Genomic DNA, 22,127 nt, shown 5'->3' with positions numbered 1-22,127 from the left:
TTTTAGGATTCTTTAATGAATAGAAAGTTCAAAATAAGATCATTTAAATATAATGGAAATCTTTTGTAACGTTAATAAATGTCTTAACTGTCACTTTTGATCAATTTAATACATCCTTCTTGAATAAAAGTATTGATGGATTTTTCATTAAATCGTCCTGAGCTCAAACTTATGAGTGGTAATGTATCACAATGAGGTTACATGACCTCTGAGAAAACACCTTAACCAAGGTTTTGTTCAGAAAGCTCTCGGATTTCATCAAAAATATCTTAATTTGTGTTCCGAAGATGAACAAAGGTCTAATGGGTTTGGAACGACATGAGAATGAGTAATTAATGGCAGAATTTTCCATTTTGGGTGAGCTATCCCTTTAATTGATGGACTGGAGTTGTGTGGATTATTGTGATGTTTTATCAGCTGTTTGCACTCTCCTTCTGATGGCACCCATTCACGGCAGAGGATCTATTGGTAAGCAATGCTAAATTTCTCAGAATCTATTTTCTTCAAAACCTTCACCCTCTCTGTTCCTCTCTGGTGGAATGACACAAATGCTAGCGTTTAATTATGTGCTTGATTTTTTTAGGACTTTCCCTCACCCCTACATCACAGTGCTGGAAAACCGTCCTGACTGTTTCTGCTCCAGGAAATTGATGACTTCCTTCAGCTGGCTATGGACTAGTGTGAAATCTGATTCAAGTCCGTAATCAACCTCAACCAAGTGCTATATAAAATGTCAATGAGGTAGACCATGTTGTGAAATCTCGTTTGTTTCTGGCCTTCTGATTCTCCTCTGCTCTTGATGCTTCCTAAAAGCTGCAATAACAGGAAAGGTTGAATTTGAAGGCGAATTATGGCTACTTTGTATGTTTTCTTCAGCGATGAGCCAGTATATGTGGAAATGCTGGTTCCGTTCCTTCGTTACCTGTACTGCGAGCCCCAGAGATTGTCAGAAAACGCTCTGCTTAGACACAGCCTCCTCAGGGTCCTTCTCCAGCCACGAGGGGTTCCTGAGTCTGACAGCCTGCAGGAAAAGGGGGCGTCTGGCACTCAGGTGGTCCATGAGCTAATACACAGCCTCTTTGACCTGCTTCCATACATGCTGGTAAGCAGGCAGATGATTTCCGATGTGCTGAGCTGAAGTGGCTCCATAGAGCTATGTGGCTTAGTCCCATAACATGTTTCAACTGAAGGTTTCAATTGTCCATCGCTGTAAATTTGCTATGGTGCCTAGCTCTACCTTATGATTTAACAAAAGGCCTTGAAGGTGTCATTCACTACCATTCAAAAATATTAAGCAGCAGAATCATTTTTAACTGTGATAATAATAAAGAAAAACAATTTTGAGCAAATATCAGCTATTATTTCTGAGGGATCATGTGTCACTGAAGACTGGAGTAATGGCTGCTAAAAAAATCTGCTTTGCCATCACTGGAATTAATTACATTTGAAAATATATATAAAATATAATTGTAATAACATTTCATTATTTTTACTGTATTTTTGATCAAATAAATGAAGCCTTGGTGAGCATAAGAGACTTAATTTAAAAACATTAAAAAAAAAACTTTTCAGTGGGAGTAAATAATGAAGGAATGTTAATCTTTGCCTGAACTATCCATTTAAACATTTTTATCACACTTTGTTCGCACACTATATCCAATATACAATCAGTGTGTTGTTGTCCTGTGACCCATCAGGTGGACAGTGTAACTGCAGTGGTTGAGTTCAGCTCATTTGCTGAATCTCTGACGTCGGCTCTGCTCATCGATCCAGGCTTCTGGAGAAAGGAACTGTCTCAGCTGGCTCTTCAGCTCCTGTGTGCCTGTCAGCTGAGTCTTCATCTGGGAGGAGAACTGATGTCTCTCCTTCACACACTCCACCAGATAATACCTGCACATGCAGAGGTGAATGCACACATTACACTGTTATTTCCTGCCTCATTTTATGCATATTATTTAGGTGGAAATGGAAGTATGAGAAACAATTACCTCTATTTGAATCAGTGCTGTTTAATTGCATTCATTTACAAAATGCAGATGCAAAAATGCATTATTGTAGAGGAAATGGTAAAATTTGTATTATTTTTTTTGTTGCTGCAGTTGCACTCTCAGTGTGATCTCAACAAATCTTCTCCTCTCATCTTTTTAATGGTTTTGTTTGCACAGCATTTTCTAGCTCAAAGTGATTTGCATTCAGCTTTCACTCTGAGGCTCCATCTGTGTCAAGCCGTTTGTCTGATTGTGCTCTATCTAACTGTAGGAACTCCCGCCTGAGCAAGTGATCATGGGAATCTCCCTGCTACTGCTAAGTGCCTCCACCTCTCAACAAACTGCCCTCCTAGAGATCGGTAAAGCCCCTCTTGCTACCTAAACACAGCAAATTGACACAGCTAGCTTAATTTCCACAGAAAATTTGAATTACAGGCAGTTTTTGCTCAAATTCTATTTTTGTTACTTTTTCTTGCCGAGTTTCATGCTGATTGCAACATACAAATAATTGTGAGAAAAAAATATTTAAAAACTTTTAAAAATTTAAAAATTTTAAATATAAAAAGCTTTTATTTCAGGATAAATTGCAAATGATAATGATTTATTATTTCTAAGGCTCATCCTTGGGGTTAGAGATTTGAACCTTTATGTATATAGTACTTTATACAATACAGATTGTTTCAAAGCAGCTTCACAGTAATAAACAGGAAAATAACAGAGTCAATGATTCAGATTCATCAAAATGAGACAAATTCAAATGCTGCAAAGCAGCTCTAAAAAGACAATAGTGTGAGTTCAGTGTTGATTCAGTTCAGTTCAATAACTGTGTTCAAAAATTAGAAAGCACGTTCAGTTTAGCTACAAGCAGCTCTACAGAAGGCAATAGTGTTGTTTTTCAGCTCAAGACAAACCCTTAAGCCTATATTAAACTTGATGTGCCACTCGCCCCGCATAGTTTGTGCTACAAATACAATTCTAGAGCTCAAATTATGTGGTTTATTGGTGTACGGTAAATAAAAAATGAAGAGAGAAAAAACCCCCCGCTGAACTGACTTGAGTTGAATAATGACACTGATGTTCTTGTAGAGCATTTGAGAGAGAATTTGAAAGTTTTTCTCATATGTGACCCTGGACCACAAAACCAGTCTTAAGTCTCTGGGGTATATTTGTAGCAGTAGCCAAAAATACACTGTATGGGTCAAAATTATTGATTTTTCTTTTATGCCAAAAATCATTAGGATATTAAGTAAAGATCATGTTCCATGAAGATATTTTGTACATTTCCTACTGTAAATATATCAAAACTTAATTTTTGGTTAGTAATATGCATTGCTAAGAACTTCATTTGGACAACTTTAAAGGCGATTTTTTTCAATATTTAGATTTTTTTGCACCCTCAGATTCCAGATTTTCAAATAGTTGTATATCGGCCAAATGTTGTCCTATCCTAACAAACCATACATCAATTGAAAGATTATTTATTAAGCTTTCATGTGATGTATAAATCTCAATTTTGAAAATTGACCCTTATGACTGGTTTTGTGGCTTCCACCTCCCTGGGGTGCATCTTTGCTGGTGATGCCCTTGTTACAGGTGCTGTCCTGCTCCAGCCTCATGGAAGCCCTGGCAGACACACACAAAGAACCTTAAACTGACCAATTCACTGTTACAAATGGTTCAAAGAGAGGCCTCAGATCGAAAAGAGGTACCATTAATAATCATGCACCCATTCAGGAGAGAGTTTTAAAAGCAGCGTGTGACATTAGGCTTTGCGTTTGCCTCAACAGGACTCCACACAGCTGAGTTTGCCTCTCAGCACTTGGTACAGCGAGCTTCAAGTGGCCACTAGCGTCCTACACCGAATTTCCGTAGACTCCATTGCATCCGTGGAATGGCTTTACTCCCTGCAGTCATCACTCTGTGAACATGTCCTAGTGTTTGTCTCCTGGTGTCCCATGTTATTGTCAGCAGTCACAGGGATCTCTGCAGGTTAGCGCTGGACACTGCTGCAGCCGTTGCCGAGGCTGATCCTGCTAAGGTAAATTTAGCATCTTAATGTTTAGTTTTGTTAGTCTGCTGTATTGCAGTTTTGTATTATTTTGTAGGATGTGATGCAGGCTAGTGGTTAATGCTTCAGGCTGGTTAACCAAACCTTTGAGGAGTTCAAACTCTTTAATTCAATCACCATTGTGTCCATAAACATATTTTTCTGTCACTTAAAGGAATAGTTCACCCAAAGGTGAAAATTCTCACCCTGTTTAAAAATGAAAAGCACAACTGTTTCCAACATTGCTAATAATAAGAAATGTTTCCTGAGCAACAAATCAGCATATTAGAATGATTTCTGAAGGATCCTGTGACACTGAAGATTGGAGTATGCTGAAAATCCAGCTTTGCATCACAGAAATAAATTACATTTTAAAACATTCAAATGGGAAAACATTATTTTAATTGTAATAATATTTCACAGTATTGTTGTTTTTCCTGTATTTTCTTGGTGAGCATAAGAAACTTCTTTCAAAAACATTTAAAAAATCTTACCAACTTATAAAAAAAATAATGCGAGTTTGGAGTCAGTGATGACAATTTTCTTTGCCTTTAGCCATAGTTGAGATCTCCAGGAGGATTGTCAGTGTAATATACGTTATGGAAACAAAATAGATATACTCTACTTCAGACAACTTGTTTTGCCTTTTTTTTTATTGGACTCCATTAGGCATTCAGGACTGTAAAGGTCAAGCTGAAATGATGAAATCTACAATCCTTAGACATGTTCCTTTTACACATTAAGAGCACCACATTGTTCCTTGAATGACAGATATAAAAAATAAAAAAGCGCAACTGGAGAATTTTTTCCCCCTTATCTTACGCTTTCATTTCTAACCATTATCCAGATGTCAGTGTTACTAGGCAACGTGTGCAGCCTTAGAAACTGGAGCAGTAATTACTTTAGCTAAGTGCTAAATGAAGGTGTATCATGGTGCAGTAGACCTGTACTCCCCACTTGCATTCATTACAGAATGCCTTGGGGCTCTCATGGACAGAAATAATTGAGACCAGGACGACTGGCAACCATGAACATGGGAAGTGTGTGACCTGAGGGAGGATGTAATCACACTAACAGGAAGATATTCAAGGAGGCTGCAGTACAGAGGAATATACATCATCTGTCACTGGCTCTATGCCCTTATTAGAGGCCTTGGCTGGATGCTGCTGAGATTCACTCTCTACTGCTTTCCGATTAAGGCTGGGTGATTTATTGAATGCTCACAATATATTCCCAGTGATTCTGCTGGTGATTTTATGATGTGATGTGCTTTTCATTTGACCATTAAGTTTAGTAGGAAACATGTCATTAGACTTGTACACAACCAGTGTTAAGACAGATATTTTAGTAGCATCTCTTATTTAAACTGTCAGTAACAAAATTAGTGGTGTTGGTTGGTAAGTTAAATGCATTTCAGTGAATCAGTTCAAACTGGCCATTTCAGTTAACTGGTTCAATGATTTATGTCATCACTCAAAAATGTCCACTGAAATCCCTTTGTGACATTTAATATTTTAAAATATTTTGGTAAAATAGATGGTAAAGTAAATTTGCTGGTTATTGTTAATTTTGTGCATATAACTAATTCCTAGTCCTTGTGTTCGTTTAGTGAAAAGCAGTGCATATAATATTTGAAGCAGATTATGTGGGAATCAAAAAAAATTGAAGAGTTAACTTATATTCAGCAAGAATGCATTAAACTGATGTAGAAACGTGACAGTAAAACATTGTTTTTAAAACACTATAAATGTCTTTATTTTAAATAAATGCTGTTCTTTTGAGCCTTCTATTTGTCAAAGAATCCTGAAAAAAGTATCATGGTTTCAACAAAAATATTAAGCAGCACAACTGTTTTAACTGTCATAATAATATGAAATATTTCTTGAGCAGCAAATCAGAATGATTTCTGAAGGATCATGTGACACTGAAGACTGGAGTAATGATGCTGAAAATTCAGTTTTGCATCACAGGAATAAATTACATTTGAAACTATATCAAAATAGAAAACAGTTGTTTTAAATTGTGATAATACTTCACAATATTACGGTCTTCATTGTATTTTTAATCAAATAAATGCAGCCTTGGTGAGCATAAGAGACTTCTTTCAAAAACATTTAAAAATACTACCAACATCAAACTTTTGAACGGTGTTTTATCATACTCTTTCTCATACTCTGTACATTTGTTTTTTCTTTCTTTCGTTCTCACTCATTAAGGCTGTTAATTGGCTTGCTCTGCAGGTCAGAGGTTGTGCTGGTTTTGTAATGGGGATGCTGATGAGTTAATCTCCAATTAGAGATTAGAACAGCTGCCATGGTGTCCCTTCTCTAAGGGTTAAAAAGGTTCTCAAGAGAGGGAAAGATCCAGTATTCTCGGTTAGTGGGGGATCTGTTAGGGAGAGGCTTGTCTGGGGAATTGTTTTACAAATACTGGAGAGAAATTAGGAAAGACCGTAGATTTTATGTGATGTGTTTTAGATGCCCACTTTACACATTTCTTAGCCGCCTTAGAAATGCTATACTTGAATCCTGTATACAATGCTTGATCTAACTGGCCACACTAACGTAGGAGTTCTTTCTGGCAACAAGATAAATATTGGATAATCAAACCTTATTAAAGCTATTAAAGCATTACTGAGTGTATTATCGCTACATCTCCAGTTGAGCACTGCAGCTGGGGGAATACCAATAAACCCTTGCATTTAAATTATGTAAAAATGTTAAAAGCATGGGGACATTTGGAAACGTGTAAATAGTTATGTAGAATCAATGGGATTTTTAGTTCTGTATAATGTAGTTAATGTTGTCTAGTTGGTGAATAATTACTTTTTATGATCAGTGTTCTTTGTACCCTGTTCATTTTACACTCTCTTTTGTCACTCAAGTGACATTGTATTTTGTGCAGTTTTCCATACATTGAGAACTCTTGTGGCAAGTTTATACAGTAATTGTCTTTACCCTAACATTTAGCCTTAAATTTAGAGGTTCAGTGGTTCAGATTTATTATTATTTTAATTGCATCTCTGAACTTAATAATACTTGCAACTGGTGTTATTTCAGTGTCATTGGTATACTTTTATAGTTTTTGTTATTATTTTGAATTGGATTTTATTTTTACACTTTCATTTTAATTGTGTTAATTTTTTTAATAATTCTGTTGTGCATTTTTGCCATTTTTATTAGCTTTTTAAAAAATATCTTTTTAAGTTTTAGTTTTTAGTTTATTTAGTTATAGTTGTTTTAGTATCAAACTTAAATGAAACTAGGTAAATGAATAAAAAAAAATAAAAAAAAAAGTATTTTATTTCATTTCAGTTAATGTTTTTCATTTTAAGTAATAAAAATGTTTCTTATGGTATTAGTTATTGATAATAACCCTGTTTGCAACAACTCAACTTTACTGTAATTATGGTACTTTATGGTACTACTTTAGTTAACATGAACTAAGAATGAACAATACTTCTACAGCATTTATTCATCTTAGTTAATGTTAATATCAACATTTACTAATGCATTATTAAAATCAAAAGTTGTGCTTGTTAACATTAGCTAATGCACTGTGAATTACCATGAACTAACATTGACCAACTGCACTTTCATTAACTAACTTTAACAAAGATGAATTAATACTGTAATAAATTTATTGTTCATTGTTTGTTCATGTTAGTTAATACATTAACTAATGGAACCTTATTGTAAAGTGTTACCGAAATTATAAAGTTCACTCATATGAACGTAAGTTTGCAAAATCATTATATTCTCACAATATTTGTGTGATTCTTTTTTTAAATGTATTTTATTTTATATTTTTAGAAAATTTGTATTTAATAAATGTATTTATTTGATTTTTAGTAGTTTTTGATTGTGAGGGCTTTACAGTTTATTGGTGACATTTATATCTGTTTGAATAGCTTTTACGTAGTGGAAGTAGGTGCTAAATGGTGTTTTACAGTCAATAATAATTAGGATTTCCAGTGTGAGTACGCTGTCTTGAACCAGGGTCTCGTCTCGGGCTAGATCTGAGCCTCAAGGACTCTAATCTTGATATGTATCTAGGTTTCGGAGGCTGTGGTCTTGAATTCAACTCTGATGCCTCCAGTCTTTCAAAAGAAGCCCTGGATGAGTTTGAGTTTTGTTGGTTACTCATTTTATTGGTTAATATTCATGTTGACCTTGTGGGAATGTAAGCTGTGTTTTCCTGGAGCAAAAGACTCCGATATAAACCAGCAGACCCCTTCAGTCACCGCACAGCATGATGTTTGATGCCAAAAACATGAAATGGATTAGCAAAGCAGCTCTTGAGTATGTGCTCAGATTTGAGGGCATAATCCTCAATTCAGGTAAAGAAAGTTTTCAGGTCCTTCACATGGTCTTCACCAGTTTGTCACTGTTCACTGTAGCCCCTCAGTTTCTCCTGAAGTCAAGCATATTTTGCTTGAGCCGGGGAAAGACTGGCTTTGAGCCAGTCTTTTAGTATTATAGAAGCTTCTCGAGCAGTGTTTATGCTACAGAAAACAGCTTGAGAAAGTAAAGAAAGAGAGAAACAGGGTGTTAGTCAGAGGGTTGGAGAGGATTGCAGCAACTGTTGGAATGAATTTCAAAGGCCGAGGGCTCTTTGGCGTTCCTCGCCCGCTGCATGAGATGGATAACTTGTGACAGTCTTGCTCAGTTTAACTCAAATGAGGTGGGTGAGAAGAATAAGAATTTGCCCTCCCACCCCTCCTCCATCAGCCCCTCGCTGTGATGAGCATGTCTCGTTACGTTATGAGCTCCGGCGTTTCTTTGGAAGCCAGTCATGAGTGATTTACCTGATTATCTGTTGTTTTAGCCCGTATTTCTCTGTATATGGTCAACTTTTTTTTCTTTTTTGTCGTGTTTTTTTTTTTTGCCTTCTTACTTGCTTGGTGTCTTTCTCAACAAATCTGAAAGATCAAACTGTAATAAAGCTTAAGCTAAGCAACATCAACTTAATTTCGCTACATCTTAAATGAGTGTTCACCAAAAAAATGATTTAGTGCTAGACCTGTATGACTTTTTACTTTTGTGGAATGCGAAGGAAGATATTGTGAATTTTTTTTCACTGTGGTCCAATATTGTTTAATGGATAAAAAAACTAAACATTCTACAAAATATAATTTTTTGTGTCATACTGACGAAATGGAAGTCACTGTGGTTTGGAACATCATGAGGATGGTTACATGCTTTTGCTTTTTACTTTCTGTATTGCTTGATTGTTGTCATATCCCTCTTTCCTATCTTTCTCTTTCTTGCTGTTTGCAGTTTTCATATAGTGGCTTTCATTTTTAATTAAATTCTTTGAAGAGCTCTTTGAAAGGATTGGATGTTAAAAAAATGCCCTGTAAGCGACTTATGATTATTCATTTAATTTCTGTCAGCTTAATGAAAATAAAACTGAGATGATTATGCTTGGCTCTTCTACTGCTGGTAATCAACTATAGATCCCAGAACAGCAAATATCTTTCTGCTGTTCTCTCACAGATTTTGGGACAGTTGCTTGTGCATTTATTACATCTCTTTTACATCACTGCAGCTCTTTATACACTATACTATAAAAAGTTTGGGGTTGGTAAAATTTTTTAATGTTTTTTTTTAAAAGTCTCTTATGCTTACCAAGGTTGCATTTATTTGATTAAAAATACAATAAAGACAGTAATATTGTGAAATATTATTATGATGGAACCCATTCCTGTCATCTTGCCATATGTAATCCTACCATGTTTAGTATCTATGAATTCGCCTTCTGATGATCGAAACGAGCGTGTATATTATATTTCGGTACATAGGCAATATATTAGTGTCATGAGAATCTGTAGTAATTTCGATTCAAGTTCCATATGCAAATTACCATGCTTCCACACAAAGAGTCATAAAACTCCCCAGTATCTCAAAACTCCCACTTGGGATACCGGCCTTTCTCATTGGACAAGCCCATCTTGAGAGGCGGGGATCTTCTCCGACCTTAAAGGCATTACACCACGTCTTATTTGTATCACACTTGATGTTGTTCATTGTTTGCTCATAACTGGAGTCACTTAATCATGCAGATTTATGCTACAAGCTCTGTGTAGAGTTGTACAGTAAGAAAGTTATTTCCCTTAACCAGGAAATTAACGTTCTTAGAATTGACAGACAGTTGACCCTGAGAGGTCAGCTAAATATCTACAGCGGATCTAAATATTTATAATTAATTATAACTAGTTATGATTAATTATTCATATTTCCCCATGAGCTGATTCGCTACACAGTTTACAATGCCTGTGTTCTATTTGAATATATTTTAAAATGTAATTTATTCCTGTGATTTTAAAGTTGAATTTTCCGCATCATTACTCCAGTCTTCAGTGTCACATGATCCTTCAGAAATCGTGCTGATTTGCTGCTCAAGAAACATTTCTTATCATTATCAATATTGAAAACAGTTGTGCTGTTAAATTTTTTTGTGGAAACTGTGAAACATTTTGTTTTTCAGTAAAAAAAATGATGAATAGAAAGATTAAAAAGAACAGCATTTGTTTGAAATAGAAATGTAACATTATAAAAGTCTTTACTGTCACTTTTCGTCAGTTTAATGCATCCTTGCAGAATAAAAGTTTTTATTTCTTACTGACTCCAAACTTTTTTGAACAGTAGTGTATATCTGACCTCTTAATTCCAGCAGTTCAGAATGTTTCAGATATACTTTTATATTATATTAACTGATGCTAATAGATCCCATCACCCCTGTACTGGCCTCATTGCACTGGCTACCAGGAAGTTTTTGAATTGATTTTACAATGCTATTCATTTTTGAGGCCCTGCATGGACTTGCTCCACAGTATTAATCTCGTCCACCCTTGCTCCCCGAGGTCATCAAACCAATTACTTCTTTCTGTTCCCCTCTTGCTTTTTCGGTCCGAGGGAGATCAGTGTTTCACAGTTGTGGCCACTAGACTTTGGGTTTTAAAAGCAGTTTTAAATCTCAATTGAAGGCTGATTTATATTCCATTGATTTTAAATGTGTCTGATGTGCATGAGTGTATTTAGTAGGTCAGTGTTAATTGTCTATTAATTGTTTGCTTAATTCTTTTTCCATTTACCTCTAGGTACCATGTTTACTTCCTGTCCTGATGTTTAAACTGGGCAGAGTGTCTGATCCAGCTTTGTCTCACTCTGTTCTCTACACTCTGCCAAAACTGGGAACCCACAAGGTACAGTCATTAGCATGCACAGCATGCACTGTTTACCTGATGAGGGAATATTAAATTAGAAACTTAATCAATAAATATTTTTCAGCAAATGTGTTTTCTTGGTTTTCAAAGTTTTACCAAGAAAAATGATTGGAATTAGAAATTTTATTTAATTAAATGTGCAAATAGCTAATCATTTTATTAAGAAGATGTTAACATGTATGGCAGTCAGAATTAAGAATGCAACACCATTTACAGGGTAGTGCGACACAGCTCCACAATATATGAATATAGTCCATCTGCATGGATTTAGGATATTTTGCTTCCCCTGTTGCTATGGCAACAGCTCACCTGCACTGTAGGCAACTCCAGCCATTAAGCTGACCATTGTCTGTGCCACTGTTACTCATTTGATTCCGCTAACAATGCACATTATTCATAAATCTTGTATGCCAAATGTGTACTCCCGTAACATTTAGCTTGCTACTAAAATGCTACATCAACAAAAACACTTTATGGATGTTGCACAGTGTACACGGTGTACTCCAAAATATGAGTAAATAAGAGAGAAGATGTTTTGCTGATGTTATTCATATTTATTTTAAATGCTTAGACACATCAGCCTTTGAATGTGGGTGGCAGTGTTTTGCCCTTTAATGTAGTCTTTTAGCTTTTTGTAATCTGTGAGATACTGTTATTTTTAAAAGCGCAGCAGAACACAACCTAGCCTGTAGGTCACAGACAAAGCATTAAAAACATAAAAGCATTAGGTAATTTAAGTTTGCATATATCCAGTCCTGTTCGGTATGTTTTAGCATTAAGTGGATGTGTGTATTCTGCCTCGTGTGTGTTTATCCTGACTGACCTCTCTTGTTTTTCAGTTCTGTATCCCGCAGGTGCTTCATGTCCTCCAAACTCTGGGCACTTCATCCAGACTGAGGCCTGTGGCTCTGCGCCTTTTAGCTCGGTTATGGAAAAAACAGGTGCAGTTAATGCTGATATTTGTTAAAACTGTTCTTTGTGTGTTGTGTCAGATGTCTGTGGCCAGGATGCATTGATTCTGTGAATATATGTTGAATATCAGTATTTAATATTTATTTTGAATGAATGTACTCCCGTTTACTGTTTGGGTTTTTGCATTGCAATATCATTATATTTATGTATTATTATATTAATGTCTGAGAGGTTTCTGTTTAGTATACTAAATTATTACAAAATGTTTAATTATAATTAATATTGTCATATAATATTACTAGGATAAAAATTTGAGTAGTTTTTTTTTCATAAAATTGTACATGTAACTCAATGTTTGAGCCCTGTTATTAATGAAATTTTTATATTAATTCAGCTTGATTATTTAATATTTATTTAAAATGAATATATTCACTTTTTCTCATTTGGTTTATGCTTTGAAATGTAATTAAATTTATATTTGATTATATATTGTTATATTTACATATGAGAGGCTTCTGTTTAGTCTACTAATTTAATACAACAATTTCAATTAATATTTTCTAGTGCTGTTAAACGATTAATCGCGATTAATCACATCCAAAATAAACATTTTTGTTTACATTATGTGTGTGTACCGTGTATATTTATTATGTATATATAAATACACACAAGCATGTATATATTTACGAAAAATATATTTTGTTTATATATAAAATATTAATATTTATACATAATATAAATTATATTTGAATATATATATGCATGTAAATATATTTTTTCATATATACATTATATACGCAATTCATCGTTTGACAGCACTAATATTTTCATATAACATTATTAGAATAACAATTTGAGTGTTTTTCCCCCCCATAAATGTATGCATATAACTTAAGGGTTTGAGCCCTGTTATTAATGAAGTGTAAAAATTATGATATTAATTAAGCTTTATTATTTAATATTTATTTATATATTTACATTTTATCACTTTTATCTTCTATTTAGTCTACTAATAAAATACAAAACATTTAATTCCAATTCATATTTTCATATTATTAGCATGTGAAATTTAATTGAAAAAAAAATGAAGATATGCATAATGGCTATCTATATATGGTATAACTGAATGGTTTGAACCATATTATTAATTAAATGTAAAATTATACAAATATTAATTGGTTCACAGAGAATTTGCGTGCTTTAGAAAAATGTACATTTTAACTGAAGTATTCCTAAATGAATGTTTATGATTTCAGATTGAATCTGCAAATGTGTTTTGATACCTAGTCTTACTATAATGTCTGCTATACAGTGGCACCAAAAACTATTTGGACACTTAGACCACACTTACAATGTATGAATGACATTGTATTAGATAACAACATATCTAGAGCTAATTTCATGTAATGCAGACCATCACAGGTTTAAGTGTGACTTGTTTGTGTCCAAGTACTTTTGCAAGTACTGTTACCCTGAAACTTGATTTGTGTGTGTGTGTGTGTGTGTGTGTGTGTGTGTGTGTGTGTATAGGACCATGTGTATCCGGACCTGCAGAGACTGATCTCACAGCTTGAAAAATCCTCAGTGGTCTTGGGAAAAGATACACAGTGGGAGCAGATATTGGCCAGAGCAGCCTGCATCAGAGACATCTGCAGAGAGAGGTCTGCTTCACCCAAAATCTGCCGCCATAAACCTGGAGTTCATTTAGCAGTTTGATTTACTGCATATTCCACCATAGTAACCATTCACCATCAAAGGTTTAACATTTACATTAATTTACTCTTTTCCCAAATGCCATACATATTGTTCCAGGCCGTACCAGCATGGAGGAGACATGCTGGCTGCCATCACCGACACGCTGATGCAGTTCTCCAGGAAGGATCAGGCCACTCCTGCTGCTCTGGCACTGCAGGGCTTACAGGAGCTCTGTAGAGCTGAGGTCAGTCTTTGTACCCCTATGAAGAGGTTCACACTGGCTGTCAGAAAATGAAGATGAAAATGCATTTTCATTTCTAAACTATTTGTATAGTTTTGATTGGATAGACCAGTGCCACCCTGGCCCTTATGTTCCCTCCTGCCTCAAGATTCAAATTATAATCATTTCAGGGCTCAACAAGATTTTTGCTGTGTTGGGAAAGAATTTTAGATTTGTACTGGGTCTGCCAACATTTTCATGATCCCTTACATCATTTTTACAAACATATTTAATATTTATAATAATACTTTTTTAAAAAAATCTAATTTTAAATGTATTTCTTAATATTTATTTTAACAAATATTTATGTCACTACCGTGTTCATTATATTGTTTTTATATTATATTTGTTTGTTTATTTTATTAGTATTTATTTTATATATCATTTACAAAATAGTTTTATTATGGTTAATTTTGTAGTCCATTTTAGCCGGCTAGATAATTATCTGACATATTTAAAAAGATGCAAGTCATAAAAATGTGTGCACATGATCAAAAAATATAAGATACTGTATAGTAATGCAGTACATACGGTTCAAAGGTTTGGGGCAAGTATGAAGTCTCTTATGCTCACCAATAATCAATTTCATCAACATACAGACAATGATAATAATATTATTACAATTTAAAATAAACTTTTCTATTTGAATGTACTTTAAAATGTGATGACAAAGCTGATCCTTTGTGAAACAATTTCATGATCCTTCAGAAATCATTTTATATCAATGTTGACAAAAACAGATTAATATTTTTGTGCAGACATGTTTTCAGGATTCTTTGATGAATAGAAAGTTCAAAGTAACAGCATTTAATTGAAATAAACTTTTGTAACAAATGTCTTCACTGTCACTTTTGATCAGTTTCTTGCTGAATAGAAGTATTAATTTCTTTAAAAAAAATCATACTGACCCCAAACTTTTGAGCGGTAATGTACATGTTGTTTATGTGATATTTTACTCTAGCTAGTGGGCCATTCTTACCGCTGAGCTGTGCATTTGAATATTCTTCTCATCTGTTTTCTGTTCAGGTAGTTGATATCGTCTCCACGTGGAAGGCACTCTCTCCTAAGCTGTGCTGTGACTCCAGACCCACAGCTGAACTTCTGGCATTAGTACCTGCTTTAAACGTCAAAACTGAAGAATTTGAGGCACGAGACCACCAACCCCTGTTTCTGATTGCTAGATTTATTTCTCTCCACATTTCATAACGTGGACAGATTACTTCAGGTCTTGTGTCCTTTTCCTTACAGAAATTCAGAAACGAGGCAGTCTGTGTTTTATGGAGCTACGCACTTGGTCTGGTGAGCGCTGACATTTTCAAATGGTAATGAACGGTAGGGATGGGCAGGATAATTGACTAGTCACCCAACAACTGTTTCTAATGAATAGTCATTGCACCATTTTATGTATCTGCAATTTATTTAGTTATTTTTCGAACAGTTATGAGTAAACAGTAATATTTAAAGCTTTATTGGCTTCATCAGGACCCAGAGGTTGCGAGCCAGGGTTTTAAAGCTCTCTCGGAGTACCCTGAACCATCTCACACCATCCTACACTTGCCAGAGCAGGTGAGAACATTTGCTAAATATCCTCACATTATTTCTGCTTACCTTTATATATATACACTGTGTATCTGTAATGGTGATATGATCTTGTTAACAGGCCAGACCTGTACCAAAGCAGCCTGAAGAAGAGGATGAAGGGAAGGAAAATGAGAAGGATGAAGATGTTTCAGTGCCAGGGGCGTCATATGTAAAGCTAGTAAAGCGATCTGTTTTACCAGGTAAGATTATCTGATTATGGTGGCTAACAGACTGTCAAACAAACTCTTTTAAATATAGTTGACTTGCATTTACAGTTATTTGAACTAAAAACCAAACTGTTATGATATTTGAGTTAAGAGTATATGAGTATATTATATGAGTCGGTTCTTGTCAGTGAATGAACTGAATCAGTCTGAATGACTGATGTATATGTTGGTGTCATATAGATATCTAGACCATTATTAATCAATGTTAACTGGCTTGCTTACTTAATACTTAACCTTTCTGTTCTGCTCATTCATTATATGAGATTATATGAGGGATACATTCACTGTTATTTGGTTAGATAACAAGCCAGCTGGCTGCGTTTTTACAGTGGCAGAAGAAATAAATTAGGACAGATTTTGTGTACTGAAATTTTACATATCATAGACCCAAGGTGTGATCTTTTCACAGTTACTGTTATGTAATTGTAGCATATTTCCATAATTTTACCAAGGTAATGTATTCAAAATAGCTGGATGAATAAAACTTGAGGCTGTGAGTGTCAGTGTACTTGCCTAAAAGCACAACATGCAACAGAAACCCACAACAAAGACTACATTACACAATATGGAATATATTATAGACTTCTGCTAATTTTATATAAATGTTGATGTAATGTATTATTTAACCTTTAACAAAAACCTCAATTCATGAGTTTTGTCATCTAATGCAGCCCTTGAGACCTTCCTGACAGCTCTAGTAAGGCAGGAGATGAACCAAATGCCCCGTGGCGTGTACCATTCAGCTCTGAGTGGAGGGAATTTGCGCACTGACCAGGGAAAAACTGTATCTGGAATTCCTCCTTTTATGCTGAAAACATATGAAAAGAACAAGCAGCCGGGTCTGAAACCTGGCTTAGCAGGTACATATACTGTACAAGAGTCATTCAGCTCTGTAACGTGGGCAATTTTAAAATTCTTACAGCTAATGCTTGTTTGTCACAACTGAAGTAACAACTCACACATTGCATAATTCGGTGTTTGTCCAGTTAAGTGTGTTAAATAAACATATACAGTATGTTGGTTTTGATTGGTCTGTTTCAGTTGGGCTTCTACTGTGTTATGACCTTCCTGTTCAAACTGACAAAGATGGACATCCAATCACACGCTTTCTTGTCAGCAGAGGGCGGAGTTACAGTATCAACAAATGTTAGCCACCCTTATTCATGAGGTACCTTCTAGCACACACTTATTTGGGTGAAACCCGAAAACTTGAATTATATTTTAAATTTAAATGATATTTTACCCCAAAATGAGAAGAGAAATGTATGCATTAAAAATGAATAGTAATATTATTGTTTTCATTACAGTTAAGCACATTTTAATGTGTTCTGATGTTTGTTTGCATTGGTGATTTACATTCGATTCTAATTCCAGTAATGATTTTATTTATGCATTTGATTGTTTCATAAAATATTTATTTATTTGATTAAAATCTGTACAATGATAAATATATCATAATTGTGAATGTATAAATACTTTTAATAATTTATACATTTTAATCTCGGTCACTTTTTTCCAATCTTTTCCTCTCAGGTGAACATCCAGCCATTTGAATGGCATCATTCTCTGCTCTTGCCCCAGGCCTGGCGGGACTTCATGAGCCGGGCTTACTATGCAGCTCTCAAGGTGATTCTGTGTGATTTTTAAACCATCAAATCAGATGTATAAGAATAAGCCTAGCTTTACAATTACGATCATAATTCATGTGATTAAACTCAATGTAATTATTGTCCAGGGTCGAAAGGCAGAGCTGGAGATGCTACAAAAACAGGGTAAAGAGAGCCCAGAGGAACTGCAGTACAAACAGCACTATGCCTGGCTCTGGTAAGATTCACACACCCAGATGCATCTACAGTACAGACTGGCCTGGTCCTGGAGTTTTTGTTAAAGTTGTGATGAAACGGAAGTAGTAACAGAGCTTGAAAAAAATGGGTAATCGCTTAAATTAAAAAAAAGTAGGGCGATGCCTTCTATCTATCCAGATTGGATGGAGACATATTGGTTGAACAAGTTTTCAGAGTGACAATTTTAAGAAAGGGACTGAATGATTGACTAAATGATTGGAGAAGTCTGGCATTTGAAGTCTGGCATTTCACCGGAAGATCACATTTTGATATTGTTATTAAGAATTACGAGGTCAAAAATTAAATATATGCACAGATAAATTGTTCACACTAAGATCAATAACAAATTTATAAAAATAAATGGTGTGTATTTTCACTTCATCATGACTTCAACAGTGGGGTCTAAACAAGACTACTGGAGAAAATGCTTCTATGTGTATTTCTTTCTAATTTACAGTAAATGCTGTTAGGTTTTCACTTTCACTTTTATAGTTACACTTTCTGATTATCAAAAGTTTGTTGAACTTATACAGTATAGCATGATGAGACCTCGTACATCTACTAAAAATCATTTGGCCGAGCAGTTGGTTTAAAGTCAGAAGCTCTAGCTTGATTTGCTTGCAGATGCCGTTTGATTTGAAATTTTATTATGAACTCGGTTATGAACACAATGACATTCATACAGTGCCTTCAGCATCCAAACTTTTAGGTGGGGCCACTACATGTATGCTTTGCACACGCATGAAAAGATTTTAACACAGTAAGAGCAGATATAGTTTTAGAGGTTTTATTAAAAAAAGATTAGAGATCAGATCTCTAACATCGTAAATAGTTTTTTTTTTAGTTTTCACCATGACAATAGTCAACACAGCTGGCATGGTTTTAAGAAACAAACAAACAAAAAAATTGACTTTGCTAACGTAGACATATTATATGCAGTGATCTTTAAAAAGCTAATGGATGCAAATAAAGCTATAGATGTTAAAAAAAAATGTGCTCAGTATGCTATGTACATCAGTTCTCACGAAATAGTTCAGATGAAGCACAGACGTCATAGCTGACCATAAACAACAACTTGTAATGTGACTGAATTATATTGAATGGTTTTTAGCACAAAAAGCTCAGCACTTTCAGAAACTGTCAAGATTAATGCTGCACTATAATGAAAGCCTCTAAAGAGTGAAGTGTAATTGGAGCGTTGCACCATAGGGAGGAATGTGAAGGTATCATTTTATACATCTGGCTTGTGTCAAACATCCAGAGCTGTTAAATTGTGATTGCTCTGGCATTTTCAGCTGCTTTGAAAAGCCTTTGAATGGAGACTGACATTCAAAAGTCACATACAAATGCATGCACATCCCCATTACACAAAATTCATATAATTTTTCAATGTAAATCTGCTGGCATGTATAGGCTGTTATTGTTCACATGGTCTATCGCCATAATATGCCCTATCGCATAACCACACAGTCTAGCAGAACACCATAACTCAACCCCCAGGATGCCATTTTGATGGCCTGTCAGCCAGCCAGTGAGTGAGTGATTGATGGGATAACATGTTCAGATGACAGCCAGAACTTCATTCCCCATGGCATCACAAATTCTCGTTTGCTCCGCAGTCTTTGTGTAATACAGTTATTCCACTCCTGGGACCTCAGGGCAGTCTGTACGCGGTCACGTGCCCTGAAGCATACAGGGAGGGCTGGATGGTATGAGACTACTGGAACTGGAGGGTTACAGCTTTTGCCCCCGCAGAAAAAGATGTCAATTAAAGATGGTTTAAGCTGGAGGAAATGAGGTAGACGTGTCTGATTTTGTCAGAGTGGGGTCCAAAAAATGCTAGACCTTCTTAAATTATATATTATAAACATAACAATTTGAGTGAAATGTTCCATTGAAAAATGAAAATAAATGTCTTAGTATTTTCTTTGTCACTTGTTAACACTTGTAAAACCTGAAGATCATGTGATCCTGCATGATTTGAGAATGGTTCAAACAAAGACAACCATGTGTTTCAGTGAAAGCAAGAACATCTGACCTTTTAAAACTGGTCTGGACCTAGAATTAGTGGAGAATTCTTATTCATTTTATGTCATTAAGTTCCGTTGCTTGAAATGTTTCAAAGTCCTCCTGCTTTTCCATGTTTAAATTGGAGGAATGCCAGATTTTCAATGTGGTCTCAGACTTTTGGGACCCCTTGTACTGTATGTAGCCATGCAAATGGTACCTGGGCTCTTAAATCATTGCCTGAGGAGATGAAAGCTCTTCTTGTCAGTGTGTGGAGCACCTTAAATCACATCTCTCTTTCTCTCTTAACTCAGGGTCAGAAACCAACTGACTGATGTGGTCAAATCTGCCGCCAAGTAAGTTACTAAAGCTGCTGATATTCTTAGTTTTGTTACTTTTTTCTCCCCCCCCCACAAGACCCTTGTTTTCTCTTTTCTAAGCTAAAAGATTAAACTATCGATTTTTTTTTCAAAATGTTTTATTAGTAAATAGTGTGCTTTATATTCAGAATCTGCAGTTTGCTTTTATTCACTGTAGTCTCCTAGGAAAGTGCTTTTTTTTCAGTGCTTTATCGATTAAATGTAAGCTTATAATTGCTCACAATCCACATTTTCGGGCCTGTTTTCAGCATCGATGATAGTAATCATTCAGCATTGCTGCAGTGTGTTCTGTTTAAAATCAGCCTATATGTGGATTAATATTTTATCATTTTGTCTCCATTATGACAGCGATAGTCCGGTTGTTCAAGGTAATTCTATCCTGGCACTAAGTGGCCTGGCTGTTGTCTTAACCAGATATGAGAGCAACCTTCCTGCACAGTCTGAAAGTGGACTTGAGGTTAGATGCAGCTTTATTATTTAGTTTCTATTCCGACTACCTATCATTTACTGGCTTTTCTTCTTTTTCAAAAAAAAAAAAAAAACCTGGAAAACTTTCCAATAAACTGTCATTTTCTATTCGTAGGTGGGTCCAGACATCCTTCCCACAGTTCACTGGCTGACGATGGGGATTGACACACTGCTCAGCATTGTTAGCAGTAACAGTAACCCTAAAGGACAAGTCTTCCCATGGTTCATTCATGTGAGTTATAACTCCCTCGGGTGGGGTGTTCAAGAAATCATTTCAATGATTTTTACAGATTCCACTATTGGTGCAGAAAGTACACACTGCACCTTATTTAAAACCTTTAAATATTATGTTTTATTAAAGCATATGCTATGAAAGTCTATAATATTGCACCTTTAACTAGTAGTAATGCCATATTGGTAACACATTACAATAAGGTTCGATTTATTAACATTAGTTAATAAGTGTTCACAGACGAATCTCAGGCACTTCAGTTTCACAGCGGCCTGGCTCTAGGCATGTTTCTAGCGTGGCTGCATGATGAGAGAGTCAGGTGTGTGCTGAGTGTTATTTAAAACCTTTAAATATTATGTTTTATTAAAGCATATGCTATGGAAGTCTATAATATTGCACCTTTAACTAGTAGTAATGCCATATTGGTAACACATTACAATAAGGTTCGATTTATTAACATTAGTTAATAAATGTTCGCAGACGAATCTCAGGCACTTCAGTTTCACAGCGGCCTGGCTCTAGGCATGTTTCTAGCGTGGCTGCATGATGAGAGAGTCAGGTGTGTGCTGAGTGATACCATGACAGAGAACTCCAGTCTACCCATAAAACAGAGCTTCAGTTTATTACCAGACAATTTTAATAGCTATATCATGTTTGATGAATGTTTACTTGTTTTTTGTTTACTGCAGTGATATATCTGGGCAGTCAGTAGCAGAGCTGCTAGTGAAACATCTGGAACGACTGGAAGATTGTTGCTTTAATCCCAATCTGGAGTACAAGTTAGTCTATCTAATCTGATTTTAGTGTTAACTACAACTGTACAACTTGGTTGTAGTTGTTAGCTAAGAAACTAAATCCTTATTGCACACACACACACACACACAATCATACACGTATAAAATATTTATTTATGAGTTATATTCTTCATTTCCCCTGTACACTAACAGACTCTTAAATGTTTGTTTGCTCTTTGTCTCTCTCAGTTCTGGTTGTGTGTTAGGTGTTGGCTTGGTTCTGAGCTCTCTCAGTAGCAGTAGTCAGTCTGAGCAGGACGGTGTGCATGTGTCTCTCACGCTGGACAGACTCCTGCAGACCCTGCAGGACAGCAGCAATATGAGCCGCATGCTGCAGGAGGTAAAACCATATTGACTGTGGTGTTGTCAGGTGACTTGAATCTTTAGTTGAGAAATGGCTTGGTATTTTGCCCCTTCTTAATACTGTACATTTGCTCAAAAATT

At 35.4% G+C, this 22,127-nt stretch overlaps 1 pseudogene; it reads left to right on the top strand.

Moving 5' to 3' along the window:
- The window catches only part of LOC107558398 (focadhesin-like), a 48,250-nt pseudogene that overhangs the window by 13,815 nt on the left and 12,308 nt on the right, over positions 1–22,127 (top strand).

This window comes from Sinocyclocheilus grahami, unplaced genomic scaffold (genome assembly GCF_001515645.1).
Source record: "Sinocyclocheilus grahami isolate Dianchi unplaced genomic scaffold, SAMN03320097.WGS_v1.1 scaffold645.1, whole genome shotgun sequence".
In the NCBI taxonomy this organism is placed as follows: domain Eukaryota; kingdom Metazoa; phylum Chordata; class Actinopteri; order Cypriniformes; family Cyprinidae; genus Sinocyclocheilus; species Sinocyclocheilus grahami.
Note: the sequence above shows the minus strand (reverse complement) of the source record. Positions and strands in the feature narration are given on the sequence as shown.